The 5519-nt window shown below is 28.6% G+C and overlaps 1 pseudogene; it reads left to right on the top strand.

Annotated features, from left to right (window-relative positions):
• The first annotated feature begins 1907 nt into the window (after positions 1–1907).
• Positions 1908–3259, top strand: LOC131028415 (coniferyl alcohol acyltransferase-like; annotated as a pseudogene).
• Positions 3260–5519: the final 2260 nt, after the last annotated feature.

Below are 5519 nucleotides of genomic sequence, written 5' to 3'. Positions count from 1 at the left end.
ACATTGAGCAATACTTTTTTATTATTATATAATGTAAAATAGCTAAATGCCAAAGTTTGTTAGAAAACTATTATTATCAAAATTTATATTGTTATAATTTGTAAAAATTATAATTATATATAATTAGTTTATGTGTATTTTTTATTTATATTAAAAAAATTATATCTAAATTTATTAAAATAAAAAAAAATATTTTAATTATTTAATAAATACTATTTTCATATAAAAATGATTAAAAAAGAATATTTTTAATATTTACACAATAAAATTTTATTTGAATTTTGTTTTAACTTATCGTAATTTTTTAATTTATTTATAAATTAGATCTTTTAGTTACTTTTATTTAAACATTTTTAGTTACCAGTCGTTATTAAAGTTGTAATTTTAATGTTTGAATTGATTAAATTATTATATTCATTTGGTTTAATTATTTTTTATATAAAAAATACATTTTTATGTATTAATGGAAGATGACATAAGATAAAATTGATCTTTTGAAAAATAGGACAATTTTAATATAATAGTAAGACTCTTATATACCAAAATACTTTTGAATAAATATGTGCACTAAATTTTTGGTTCTTAGCAACATGTCTAAAATTGAATAAAATTAAATTTAAGAGCAAAATAATTAAATCAAGAATTTAATATAAGTATAGATGCAAATGTAATATTTATATATTAATATAGGGCCCTATCCCCTTAAATGATAGCACTTACCATTAAAAAGAAAAAAAAGTATAAATGCAAATGCAAAACATGTTAGTTTCTATTGTATCAAAATAAAATACAATTATGTAGAACATGTAATTGACTATAGTATATCATGTGGTGCACATGAAGTTGTTAATGTATAAAAAATGGGATAATAAGAATAGTTATTTCCACATTTGATTTTATATCCATAATTTTATATTTTATGCTTTAATAATTTCAAGTTTGCTAAACAATAGAACAAATAATTGACTATATTTTTTGTTCAATAACAACAATATCCATTTATAATCTACTATCACTCATTTTAAATAATTAAATATTTATTAGTCGGAACCTTTTGAGAGGAGACTTATGTTTTCAATTCACCCTTTTTTGCAATTAATCTGCATTGAAATTTGTGCATTAAACATACAAAATAAGACATGCTATAGTTTGAAATCATTTTATTTTTTAAATTTACTTCTTTCTCTTTTTTTCTTTTTTCTATTGGTAGTTTGTATTTTGATTAGTGGTTTTTTCAATTTTCAATTTGAAAAAAAAAAAAAAGAGTGGGCAAGACCATAATACTTTCTTAGCCCCACATTAACCTAGGCTCAAATTTAGCCTTCACCTTGTTTGACCCATTTTTACAGCAAATTGGAAATATTGGAGAAGCAACAATTTTTTTTATGCTTATATGTTTTATATATGTAGTAAAATGAGGCATTTAATATTTTCAAATTCTCACCTCTAAACTAAATGGAATTTTTTAATTTCTTATGAATTGAACTACAAAATAATTGCAATTGAGATGCCAAATAATTAATAGATGAAGCATTTAATTTTTTTTTAATATTACGTTGTGTATAATTTTTTAATTAATTTAAATATTATTAATAGATTTTAAGATCAACCACAAAAATATCTACATAATTAAAAAAGAAAAAATAATAAATTTATCTCTACTATATTCATACATTGCTCAATTGTTTTTAGCAAATCTTTTATTTAATTTTTTCCAAAATTTCGTGTTTTTGCATAAAGCAGGGACTCTAGCTGTAGCACAGCTCTTGTCATAAATATCGGTTTCACATTATTGAGTTGATGAGTTTGAGTGGCGTTTTCCATTATTGAAGCACTTCTAATCCTATAAATTAACGAGCGTGGTTGAAGGTTGCATTGGTGAGAAAGCTTGTAGAGATTGTGTTTAGATGGCTTCTGTTAACTCTCCCATTTGCAAAGATTATCAGTTGAATATTGTTAACACAGAAGTTGTAATGCCTGCTCTTCCAATGCAGCAGCACATCCTTCCTCTGTCAAATCTTGATCTCCTTATTCCTCCCGTTTATGTGCATGTGTTTTTCTGTTACAAAAATCCCTTTCCTAGGACTTTTGCATCAGCCATATCTGATCTGAAGACTTCCCTCTCGAGGGTGTTGGTAACAGATAGTATTGGCCTACCAAAGGTCCATTACAATAACAAGGGAGTTCGCTTCACCCAAGCTTATGCTGCAGCTCCTCTTTCTCATTTGAATTAATACAACCCTGACGAGTCTGTAGAGGGAAAGCTTGTTCCTCTACTTTCAATGCCTTTTCAAGATGATGGCACTCCTGTCTTCGGTATACAGGTAAATGATTCTATAGACCACATACTTCTTTCCACTTTTATTGTTTTCTTCGCTACAATCTTAACGATATTTGGTATTTGCAGGTTACAAAGTTTAGCTGTGGAGGTATCGTTATTGGTTCCACATTCGACCACCGAATTGCAGATGCATACGCTGCAAACATGTTTTTCGTAAGTTGGGTAAAGCTTTCCAGAAACGACTCAACTATTTCTCCGAATCCAAGCTTTACACGCTACATTTTGTGCCCTACAGATTCCCCCGCTCATTCTCCTGAAATTGAGAATATGTATGTGAGGTATACTTCACAAGAATCATACAAAGAAAATCCACACCCGCCTTGTTTATCAAGTAGAATTTACTATCTGGATATTAAGAACATTAAGAATCTCCAATTTAATGCAAACAAATATGGTAACAAGTACACCAAATTAGAGGTATTCAGTGCTTACTTATGGAAGCTACTGATATGCACCCAGAACATCAAGGACACAGAAAACTGTAAAATAGGAATAGCTGTAGATGGCCGCGCACACCTAAGGGAGATTGGGGTTTCTGCAAATTACTTTGGCAATGTTATAAGCTTGCCCTTTGCTGAATCTAACACCCACTGTATAAAAACGAAATCACTTTGTTGGAGTGCAGGGTTGATTCATGATGCCATACAAAGTGCAGCAAATAAGGAGCACGTTCAAAGCTTAATTGACTTCGTGGACACAATAAAACCAACACCTGTCTTAGATAAGATTTACTGCAGTGAAAATGACATGCAGTCATCTGGACCTGCAGTTGTGGTGTCTTCTGGACTGAGGTTTCCTTTGTATGAGGTTGATTATGGATGGGGAAAACCTACGTTTGGTGCTACCATTTCCCTTGGGGTGGTGAAGCAGGACATGTCATGCCAAGTCATAGTCCTGCAGGAGATGGTAGTTGGTTAGTGTACGTGCATCTTCCAAAGGAACAGTTAAATGCAATTGAATCTGATCCCAATTCCATTCTACTGCCAATCACACAAGATCTCTTACATTTGGCTTAGGAATATCTTAGAAACCTATATGTTTACAGCATTCTACCTGCAATGTTAACAAGAGAGTGTTGGGGATGACTTTATAGACAACATTGATATGTTTCTTTTGTGTTGGAATGAATTTAGAATAATCGAATGTAGTAGTAGTGTTGGCAGTAAGAATAATCAAGGTGTTAAAAATCAAGTATTTAATTATAAGTTAAATTTATAAGTTATAAAAAATTTGTTGTATGCATTTTTTTATTATTATCTATTTTAAATATAATATTGTATAATAAAATGATATCATAATGTGATCTTTATATTCAGAAATTATAGATGTTAACATTATTTTTTAAATTTACAATTAATTTTTATATACAAAATAAACTACGTTAAATTATATTTGTAATCTATTGAGCTTCCATTTTTTAAGATCTTCACATTTCCATTATGACTTGTTTTGTTTAAAGATATGTTAGATGAATACATCAAATAAGTTTTTAATCAATAAATCAAAACATATAAAGAATTAAGCATACACCAAAGAATTCTAATTATTTAAAATACTAAAATGTGGACATATCTCTTATGTTTCAAGATCTATTGCATTTGGGGTGCCTATTTTTTGTGGGTTTTCTTGCCTTCTTTGCTTTGCATTGAGCTCTTCTAACTAATTAATTTTTACCCCTTTTCTGATCTGATTGTAAATCTATAATAGAATCAATAAATAAGATTGTCCAAATATTTTTTAAAATAGACTAAATAGACATTCATATGATTCCTAGAGAACAAATGACTTAAATTTGTAAATTTTCTCATAAAATTTAAAAAATAAAAGAAAAAGGAAATGGAATTAATGATATATTTAGAAAAGTATTCTCACTATTGGGTGAGTAAGTGCTAATGCATTAGGGTGGACTAATAAAAAAATTATGACATGAGAAGCATTTGATTGGCCTAAGGTCTAATAAGGAAGGACTAAAGTTTATATCTTATATCTAAATTAGTTTTCACTTAATTACAAAGAGGTTGAGGAGACTAGCTGATCCACAATGAATATATGCATACATCTATTGGGAACAAAGAATAAAAATCATTTCACCTAGGCATGCAAGGCATTGTACAACACTTGACTAAATAATTTATAGTAAAAAATTAACTATTGAAATTATTTATCATGAGTAAGAATAGGAATAATTGTTGGCTATTACATATGACAAATATGGTAAAACTACATCATTTCCTAAAGTATTACAAACAATATATACTTCTATTAGATATTATTTTTCCTAAACCATCATCTACCATGTTACTAATTGCTTGACCAATACATCCGGTTATCTTTTTCAAGATTAGAAATGACATTTAAACCCTCTACTACAATGTTTAGATTCACTAAGCATCAATTATAAACAATGTTTACAAAAATATGATATTTAATTATAAAAATATGATATTTAAAGACATATTTCACCAAAGAAGCTTACTATTGTGAGTAGAAATGTTAATAACAATAATAACTATCTCTTTGTGAGTACCTAAATGGAACATCTTGTTGAAAACAAGGAGAGAAGGACACAAAACAAAGACCACCACATTAATCACAACACCTATAGAAGCCCTACATGAGTTAGGAAAGACAACTCTCTTCAATGATATTGCAACATAAGATAACAACTAAACCTCTTATGAAAAGATAAATGTACAATTTAAACACAATAAATTAAATTTCCTTTAGGAATTTCACTTTCAATAGTTGAGTGGATTGTTTATGCACGTACACCTCCATATCTATGTTATTCTCAAGATGTTCTTACAAGTCAACCTCGTGATAAAGTGGGCATAGGTCCAACCTTCATGTTCTTTAAAAAATAAAAAAAAACCCTAACTATATGAATGTACTTGAGTAGAATGTATGTTGTGTTTGATTGATCTGAATTATGGATTCAGATGACAACACCTGAGTGAGAACCTGTGGTATTATAAATTATGTTTACAGGAACCAGAAAGCATAGAATCGAAGCAAGCCACAAGGTAATCTATTCCATTCAAAAATACAACATATAGAAGTTCATGAGATTCCAAGGGCCACAAAAACCGTTGAGAATCGAAGTCAAATAGTCACTTTTGTTTATTACATAATAAAATCTAAAAAACTATGAAATTTTTTTAAAACTATATGAAATTTT

This window comes from Cryptomeria japonica, chromosome 7 (genome assembly GCF_030272615.1).
Source record: "Cryptomeria japonica chromosome 7, Sugi_1.0, whole genome shotgun sequence".
In the NCBI taxonomy this organism is placed as follows: Eukaryota; Viridiplantae; Streptophyta; class Pinopsida; order Cupressales; family Cupressaceae; genus Cryptomeria; species Cryptomeria japonica.
Note: the sequence above shows the minus strand (reverse complement) of the source record. Positions and strands in the feature narration are given on the sequence as shown.